A 10,391-nucleotide genomic window follows, 5' to 3' on the forward strand; every position below is an offset into this window, starting at 1 on the left:
ACGAGGCTTCTGGCGCGGGGGCACCGCAATGTCCGGGGCAGGAGCGGGCAAGCGGCCTGGCCTCGCCTCCTGGAGAGAGCCCGAGCTCAGCAGAGCAGAGCCCCACGGGCCGCAGCACCCTGGGGTGCCTCGAGGTCCTTTCAGGCGGGCCGGGGGTGCCTCGCAAGCAGGACGCGCCAACTGAACCGCGAGATCTGTACAGGGATCCCTTCTCGGGGCTGCTCTGCGTTCTTTGCAGCAGACCAATCCCTCTATGTTTCTGTAGGTAATAAAAAGAGGGAAAGCTAAAGGCTACCCGGGTGTAGGTTGTAGCCGGGTTAGTCTAAGGACGCAGGCAGACAAGGTTCTTTGGGTGAATCTGATCTCTTTTATTAGAACAACTTAAATAGTTGGACAAATTATTTGCAAGCTTTTGGGTTTAAAAACCCTTTGTCAGGCTGAGAAAGCATCTGCAGTTGGTGTGTCCGACTACAGATGCTTCCTAAAAGCTGGCATGTTCCCCGTCTAAAAAGGCTGGGAGTCACTGATATAGATCGTAGTTAGTCTGTAAGGTGCGTGTCTACCCTGCCTTCTGCCTTAGATGGGATGCTGCGCCCAGGCACCAGGGAGCAAAGAGCAGCAGGTTGTTGCCTGTGAAGGCCGGAGCTTGAGTACTGCTTGACTTCCAGATCAGAAACCTGGTTCTTTCAGCAGAAAAAGCAATGGAAGGTTTTAATGACTGAGTTTTGGTATTCTGTTCCCTACTTGTCTACCTCTTCCTTATAAGTTTTTAATTTTGATAGAGTTTTTTCCCACCTTTATAGCTTTATCTTGATTAATTGCCATCTTGAAATTGTGTGGGTTTTGCTGAGTGCAAGTTCCTCACACACATTTAAAAACAACTGAAATGGACAGAAGTGACTTGGAATTTCCTTTCCGGTTGTGGGTTTGGGACTTAGCTCTGACATGGGTTTTCTGTGTGGCCTTGAGCCTGTCCCTTAATATCTCTGGGTGTTAATTCACAGGCCTGTAAAATAAGATCAATAATATTGCGCATAGTTGTTATAAGGCTTTACTTATTCATACTTGTAAAGCACTTTCCTTGCCTAGAAAACCCTGGGTAAGTGCAAAGTATTACATATATTACATCTACATAAAATAAAAGGAAACAAATGGGATAATAGCCTACTGTAATTTCCCTGGGGTACATTAATGCTGGCTCTGCTCTGTGACAGAGGGAGAAGTATTGTTTTGCACTCACCCACAGCTTTTTTTTTTTTATAGTGTAAAATTGGGCACATCTTGATGTTTTCCATCTAATCAAGAAAAGCAGCTTGCTTATGAAATACTACAATAAAATCAAGGCCGTAGTATTTTTTTCTTTGCTTATGCCCTCAATATCATAACAAGGAAGAAGAATCTAAATCTTGCTCTTATTAACACCCAATGCCTTTTCCAAGGAAAATATACGCAAGAGGAATAAGAATCAAGTTTTCTGATAAGGTCCTCAAGAATTGGTCTCTGGGTAGATACTGAAAGTTTGATCCCAGGGGTATGGAAGGCATTTGGCTGACTAACGAATAGGGTGCATGAAAGTGTGGAATTAAGAACTTAAGTTGTGAGACTACAGTATTTTGATAGGCTACCTTTGTGTGTTCACTTTGGGGAGTTCACTTTTTGTGTGGAGAGGGGAGGGCTACATCTCCTTCAGCTAAGGAGAATGTAGTGTTTCAAGCTGGGGTAGAAGTACTTGGTGTGGAGAAGAAACAGATCTCTAGAGATCTTTACCTTCTATTCTAGGAGCCTGCAATGGGCAGTGGGAGAGGAAATTAAATCAAAGTCCATAGCACTGCATGTGCCATGGGAGTGGGCAGAAATACCAGAGGTATCAGTCTGAGCAAGTAGCCAAGACTTGGGGTGTTCTGGATTGTTTCCATTGGGAGAAGAAATGGATGGTGGTCACTCTTAGTTTTGTTTTTTAAAGTGGCCCCATACAAAGCTGTTTTCCAGAACACAGTAAGAATTGGAAAAATGGAGATAATGTATTTGTTCACTGTTCTAAACCCCTTTCCAGCCAGCACTCTGCTCAAAATTTTCCTTTCCTCACACTATCCCAGGGCCTCATTTCCAATCTTCCTCTTGATATTGGATTGGCTTTTTTGGCTGCTTCTCTCTGCCTGTTCACTCTTTCTGACTACGGCCACACACGCATCCATCAAACCGCATGCAGTGAAACCTCTCCACATAGCTGAGTTTCTTACTGGCCTTGCTTATGGCCTCTCTTTTTTTTTGTTGCAACTCCTGTTGCTTCAGTCCTCTTTTTCTGAAAAGGAGCTTAATGGCTTCTTACAGTTACCCTGAATAAAGGAGATCTATTGCACCTACCGGCTTCAATGAGGTTTCACTCAACATCCATTATAACATTTTATGAGATTTGCCAAATGATTAAATCTAGACTTCTTTTTTTTATCTGGAAGAAAAACTGAATAGCAAGGGCAGCCATATTTTTTTTGTGGTTATGTGGGCAGCATGTTCTGAGGGTAGTTGTGATTCAGCAACCAGAAATTTGCATACTCTGTTGCTATGGAGCCAGTGTACAGTAAGAGAGCCAATTTTTTTCTTATTCTTCAGTTCTTTCAATTCGGAGAGAGCCAAATCTCCTGACAAGGGAAAAAAGGCCCATTGTAGATTAGAGGAAACCAAGGAAAGCTGTCTAGTTGGGTTCAGGGACCAAAATACCATGTAGTTAATTAAAACTACTTCTACACAGTAGTATGACATCCCTTCAGTCTGATTAGCAGAGGTTTTTAGTTCAGCACAATGCAAGAAGACTACCTTGTTGAGAGGTAGTATGAATATGCAATAAATGGCTGACAGGATTTTTCTTCAGTGTCTGCCTGAGATAAAAACAGATGTTTGCGCACTTGTTACTTTAGGCCATGCATTACTGCTGTTATTTGAAAGGGGAAAGTTACGTGATAACACATTAAACAGGAGAATCAAGGGTAAGTGAAAGAGTTGATAGTAGCCAAAGACAACACTGAACATGATGACAACAGTATCTGTGGAATTGAGGAACATGTAACTGGAGAGACCTTCCAGTCACTGAGTATCAAGTGACCCCAGATCTCAAGACAGCTGTCACAAAATCCTTTTTGTAAACTGGTGGCAGCAGGATAAAAATTGGGAGAGGTATGGAATGGGATGCCCCTGGTTTCTTCTTTTCAGAATGGGTCATCAGCTTTGAATAAATTATTCACAAGGATGATGGGATGAGTGGAACTGGAGAAAAAAGGTCAGGTTGCAGCAGGGACCTGGGTATAGAAACTGGTCTCTGGAATACAAGTTGATGCTTGGCAGACAGACAGTGCATCCTTACTTAGCATGTAGTACTGGCCTGTCCAAATGTTGTTTAATGAAGTTCTGTTTCCACCCACTCCCCCTGTCACATTACTTACTACTAACACACAGAGGTATTGCAGGAGAGAATATGGAGGTAATCTTGCTATTCTTCCATTGCAGCAATGGTGGGGTTGGTGACCTTGAAGAGAGCAAATGAAATGGCCTGCCTTGTCTCATTGCTACCAGCTGTTTGTCTCTTTCTTGCTCCTCTCTGAGTAGATCTTGGGTCTACTGGAGACAGAAGCATAAAAAGGTAGACATAAAATAGCACAACAGAGTGAGGGTAAGTGGGTGGATATTATGCCCTAACCTGGGGTACCTGCCATCAATTTGGTGTCAAATTACTTCTGAAAGATCCAACAGAAGAACTCCACCACTGAAACCTATACTGATTTAGGTTTTAGCTGCCTACTTCCATTCTTGGGTAGCTGTTTGCTGAATACCAGATCTGCTTTCACCTAGCAGTGAGGCAATATAATAGTGTCTGCTGTCCTGGGGCAATTGCGTGTCTTTCTGTTCCTGAACTCGGAATGATCTACTTTGGTGTAAAAACCCAATTTGAAACTCTGTCTGAACTCCAAGAGATCAAAGATGGCATATCTGTACATAAGTATTTCTAAGACCCCTTTTGCTGTTGTATCCGGGTAATGCATCTAGAATTGACTAGAGCAGTATCTGGCAATGTTTTCTGGTGGTAGGCTGGAATGACCCAGCTCGGGTCCAAAGCAGGTCAGTGCTAGGACCTAGCCACTGCTGCCACCGCTTCTCCCTCCTGCTGCTTCTCCCTGTCAGCTGCCTGTGGTGCAGCATGGGTGAAATTCCCTGCCACCAGGTTACAGTATAGTGGGGCATAGGCAAAGCCCTGTGGTAAAAGCTACCAAGGTCCCAGCTTTGAAGACCAGATCCAGTTGCTGGTAGTTTGCTGACCCCTGGATTAAGGAGTGGAAGTTCTGTTTTGCAGTGTTTTTAAGATCTCAAAACTTGTCTTTGCCTGCATTGGAATGAAAACAAACCCAAGGGAATTCTTTTACAACAGTGCACTTGTTTTTAAAATGTCATTTCAAATCAAAACCCCAGCTTTTCTATTTAAAAAATTAGAGTTTGTCTCCTTCTGGTCTGAGCCCTTCTTTACCTGTTTCAGAGTGGATTCTAACAAAGAAGGGCCTTGACTCTGGGTCTCCCACACCAGCACCCTAGCCATCAGGCTATAGTATAGAGGCTCTTTTTGGTGTTCCTGAACCTGCCATTCTTTAGCTTCAGGTAGCTTGGTGAAAATTCCTTAGTCACAAGATTATTGACTGTCTCTCATTCAGAAGATAAATAATGGATCAAAGTGTGAAATGTGTACTTCAACTAGTCAAACATATGTTGTTAATTTTTGTAGTGGTTTCTCAGGGGCCAGTAACTCGTTTGACTCATGGGATGACTTGTCTGAATATTTATCATGGTTCACACTGAAATGTTGCTATGATTTAGAAGTTAGTTTTAACATGTGCCAAACATCTAAGATAATGTTCTAAAAGAAATATATCTTTTTAAAGTAGCTTATTTGTCTTATGACAAAGTTGTCCTACTTTATTCATGAACAGTAAGTAGCTTGTTCAATTTTCAGCATTCACCAATATATCTCAAAACAATAAACATTAATTAAGCAACACAATAATGCTTATTTTTAGTTTACACAGGTAGAAACTAAAACTCAGGTGGCCCAAGATAGCTCAAGGTCACACAACACAACTATAGTAGAATCTGAAGATAACCCAGATCTCCAGGTAAATAGTCCCCTATTGTTCTACTTAATATATTTTTTTACAGGGAGGGGATAAAGCATTGAAAAAAACCCTATAGTTTGACCTGATATGCTTCACCAAGCCAATTGGACATCATGCTTAATACACCTTGAGAGAGCCAAGTGAAACTTGCTGAAAAAACTGAAACTGGAAACAATTTAAAGCAGGAAAAATTAACTTCCTAAGTGTCAATAAAACTTGAAAATACACCAGCCATCTCCAAAATACTTGTAGATGAAACATAGTCTGTATCTTCTGAAGCTGAGTCAGTTTGAAGTGCTGTCGATCATAGGTGGCTAGACTTCACAAGGAAATAATGAATGCTGTAGTATTGTAGAGATGGGAATGCAATTTTGAGTTAAGTTCTCTGTTTGGAAATCTAAATGGAGAATGTTGGTCAGATTTTAGCTGAGCTTTTCATTACAAACAACAACAAAGAAAGCCTTTGTGAAAGGGCTGAGAGAGAATGAAATCTTCCTCTTATCCACAGAATAGATGCAGCAAAGGCAGAAGCTGTGTGATCTTCATATTGCCTCTCTCCACTCCCAGAGTGGGCCTTGACCCTGATCAGGAGTTACCCCTTCTGGTGCCCAAAGGGTAATTCTGTTTTTGTACTCAGCTGCCAATTTTATTGTGGTGGTACTTGTGTTATGAATACTCATCTAGTCACAACACAAACTTCTTGTCTCTGCTATTGGAGACCTCACAATTTAGCCCTGGCCAATGCCCCCTGGTATTACAAGGATTGTACAGTCCTCTATCTTTGCTCAGCCAGGCTATAAATAGATGCCTCATTTCATAAGGGTCTGATTGTTCCAGTGCAACACAACCATTTACACCAGGGGTGGCCAACCTTCTGCATATGTGTCACATGGGCAGCCTCTGCATGTGGCACATGGCATATTGGACAGGGAACACAATGGCAGACAAGGCAGAAAGCAGAGCAGCACGTCCAGGAGATACCAGGGTCAAAAGAACCCATGCAAAAAAAATGATGCGGTGTACACTGGGGCAGCATGTGCCACCCAAAAACGGAGCCCAGCTGGCTGGAGCCATTCTCTAGCTGTTGGCCAGCCTCCAAGAGTTGAGAGCACCGCAGCTGCAGCTCCCCAAAGCCCCCAGGACCCCAGGTAAGACTGCTGGGGCCAGCACAGTTGCTGGCCGCAACCTCCCCTACTCCATCTGGGGTAATCTGCCACACGCCTACCCTACCCCCCTCAGGGTAACCAGGGCTTGTGGCACAGGCATTCCCCGGGGACAAGTAGCAGCAGCACAAGGTGTGCCGCTGCTTCTTGTCCCTGCGGAAACAAACATCCATGTTCGTGTGGACATGGCCTCATGTGAACTTGACCTAAGATTCTCCTTATTTGACTACAAGTCAACAGATCTTGGGAAAACGTTGAAATTAGTTGTAGTACAATTCTCATTAGAAGCTATGAGTATAACCTACTTGATCGTGATATCACTTCAGTTCATATGAAGGGCTGATTCCCTAAAAGGGTGTCTCCTGCCTCCAAGTTCTTCTCACAGAAGCAAACAGAATTACTACTACATAGAAGAAAAATATAACTAACTATTTGCATGGGGATGACTCCATGGTTTGAATATGCAGTTGTTCCAACAAAACACAAAACAGAGCCAACTGGAAAACCAGTGTTATTCAAAAATTTATGTTTTTTGTTCTATGAATGGTAAAACTTGGACCCGACTAGTGATGCCAATATAGTTCATTTTTTAAAGCTCCTATGGATGTTACTGTAGTTGGAAGAAAACTCAGTGACCCACAAAAACCTTTATCAGAAAGGTTAAAAAGAAGTTGCCTAGGTTGAAATTTGAAAAATAAGCATATCATATAAATATGCATGTGCGCATACCCCCCCCCCCCACACACACACACAGCAACTTGCTTTCCCTTTCAACCAAGAAAATAAAGTCTTCTCTTTCCTCTGAAGAATCTGGTGCCCTCCTCCTGCCCCAACATAATTAGTGGTAAATTTCTCCACAGCTCTCAACATGCAATCAAAAAGGCTACCTAATTAAAAAAGTAATTAGTTTACACAGATAGATTTGAGTGGTTATATTAGTTTATGAAAATAATATACAATTCCTTTAGATGCTTTTATTTACTTAGTTCCCTGCTGTTTTCCAGGTTCTATATACTTTCCTGGGAGTGGGTTCATCAGAGAGATGCATTTAGAGGTGATGATGGTATCTTCAAACAACAATCAAATAGATATATGTATCATTTTAGTCATTAATTATCAAATCAGGAAATAAGTGTGATATTTTCATGTCAGAATTATTTCCTACAGTCATAGACAGGCTATTTAGTAAGTGAAGCACATGTTACATGCTGCCCTATTACACATTGCATTTGCTTTTGGGGCCATGACATCAGAAGTGCTGGACCTTATACCAGCCGAGACTTCAGACCAGCAGTGGCAACATGCTGCAGGGAGTTAACAGTGCCTCTTTTATCAATTGTAATCTTTTAAAAATGTTTCCCAACAATAAAGACAATTCTTAGCTTAGCAGAAGAGAACAAGTCAGGGCATTCCAGGTAATTACCTCTTACCACAGACCATACAATTCAACTTTGAATTAGACAGGAAACAAAGCTGAGTTTCCCAACAGCAACTCTATCAATAAGACAACCATCTCTTCTGAATCTGTTAGCCTACCCACAGTAAAACACCTAGATGTCTACTCCTCAATTCCTTGTTTCTCATAGCACTGGCATTTCCAGGATGGTCTTAATTTGAGGATCACTAAGCCAATTCAAAATAATTTTTAGTAAGTCTTTCTGACTGATGTTTGATCATGAGCTGCCATGTTCACCACTGTAGATGGTTTGGTTTCCTCAATGTCCCTACAACTTGACTATCTGGAACTATCAGAATCAAGCTATTTTTACATAGGGTTTATATTACATAGTACAACTGGATATCGGGCTGAACAAAGCATTTAGTTGCAAGGTTACCAGTTCAAATCCAATCCAGGTCCATAACCAGCAAAATTAACATCTGACAGTTGTGCAGTAGTCTGCATGAAGTGACCTGGTGGCTCTGGCCCACTTCTGAATGTCATTTAACATTTACATTGCAGTAGCATGTAGAGACCAACCAAGACAAGGCCCCATCATGGGGCTGTGTAGATGCTGGCCCAAAGACCTTACCCTCGAAATAACAAAATAGGTAGAGGACACAAAGAAAGGGGCCACAGAGGAGTTGGAAAAGAAGGAGTGACAAAAGTAACAGGATTCTTGGCCACCCAGAAGCAACTATCAGAATGTGCAATTGCTTAGCTGTTGCTGGAAGGCAGTTTCTGTGTATGTTACAGCAGAGGTGAAATTGAGAAAGTGGAGGAGGTGGCTTTGCTCGATTTTGATCTAGAGCTTTTACCTCTGTGTAAGGTGGCAGGGAAGTAAGTCCAAAGTGCTTGGGGAAGTAATAGCATGTGGAGGCTAAGATCCCTGGGGCTGCAGACAGACATCACATTTATCTTGGATCCGACAGACACACAAATCCACTGTCCCCCTTCAAGTGCCTCCAAAGTATGCAGAATTAAATGTGTTATTGCAAGGCTATATGCTCTTCTCTGGCAGAGGACAAAAGTGCAGCTTGGAAGGATGTGTGGAAATCATCCGGGGCCAACCTTTCTAGCAGGTGTGCCCCAAATTAGGCCCTATGCACTCCAATCCCCTTCCCCTGCCCACTCTACTGCTTTGCTTTCTGCTCCTTGCCATGTGCTTCATGCATAAGCACCTCTGAACAAGATGCACAGAAGCCACTAAGGCTAAGCAGAAGAAAATGGCAAAAGAAAGCCAGGGTAGAGCCAGAATCAGGCTGAGGGGAGAATTGTAAACAGACTTTAACTATGGTCTGCCACATTTCAGGGAAGTGCCCTACATACCAGGCTATGGGGCAATCTGCAGTAGAGGTCTCTTGAACCACTGAGGAATGAAGTCACTCATCTGGATGTGGCCTCAGAATCCATCTGTGAGAGTGCTGGAGTGTTTGGTGATTCCTTGTAATGTTTACTCACATGCCTATTTTCAGTAAAGTAAATGGGAGTATTGCATAAATGCTTATTTTAGGATAAGGCCTCAAAATTAGTCCTGCATGTTATAACTCATAAGTAGAATTAATAAGAATAGAAACAAAATGAATGACACCTTTCATTCAAATATAATCTTTTGTCAGAAAATAAAATTTGGAGGAAATTTGGACTTTCAAATTTGTATTTTGCATTAAAATACTTTTTGTTTTTTAAAGAGTATTAGTGGTTTTTTATGCCTCTTTCTCCAAGTCCAGGCAACCATCTTAAGTCTGTGTTCTGTATTAATAAATGTTTAATGGCTCACATTCTACATTAACACATCAGCTGCTGGTCAAGCAGAGGAGACTCTCAGGACATAAGTCACCTCCATATTTGTTGTCCATGGCATTGTCATGGCTACCTTTAGATGGATACTCTATGAATCTGGAAAGCCTGTGGGAAAGAGGTCCATAAAGCTGAACAGGCCATATGAAGGTTTCCCTTCTTTTAAGTTGTATTGGAAAGCCATTTTTAATTTGATGCTGAGATTTCCAAAGGGAACTACATGCCCAAAATCTTTTGGAAGCCAATGGATATGGGTGAAGCCAATGGATATGGGAGCTTAAGTTTTGAAGTTCTCTTGAATTTGAACTGAGCTCAGATATTCTGCATTGCAGAGCGGGGTCTCTGCTTAAAAACACAGCTGTTTGCAATGAGACATACTTCAGCAACTTGGCTCCTTTGCAGTCAACTCACTAAGGAAACTGAGGGAAGGAGGGTCCAGAAAAGATAGAGACTCCGTGTCTTTGTACTGCTGGGAAGTTTCAGATGTTGTGATTAAAATGGGACATTTACCTTACTGCTTATGATGGGGATTGACATGACACTTCCATTGATAATTAGCAGAAAGGCTAATTAATTAGATAATGAGCTTATAGGAAACTGACAGGTAGGCTTTTGCAATGTACAAATAAACAAGCTATAATTCAGTCCAGTATATTTTTAGCCATAATAGTGTTTTCTCACCAACATGGGCAAAGAAGCGGTCTTGATCTTTACAGCTTTCACCAGGTATGGATCCCTCACTGAAAGTGGTCAGCCAGGCATAGGTTACAATGGGTCAATGTGGTTCTTCTCTCCTGGAATGAACATGCTTTGCTGACAACTTCACTCTTCTCTTAC

The sequence above is a fragment of the Alligator sinensis genome, unplaced genomic scaffold, assembly GCF_000455745.1.
Source record: "Alligator sinensis unplaced genomic scaffold, ASM45574v1 scaffold159_1, whole genome shotgun sequence".
NCBI classification, from domain to species: domain Eukaryota; kingdom Metazoa; phylum Chordata; order Crocodylia; family Alligatoridae; genus Alligator; species Alligator sinensis.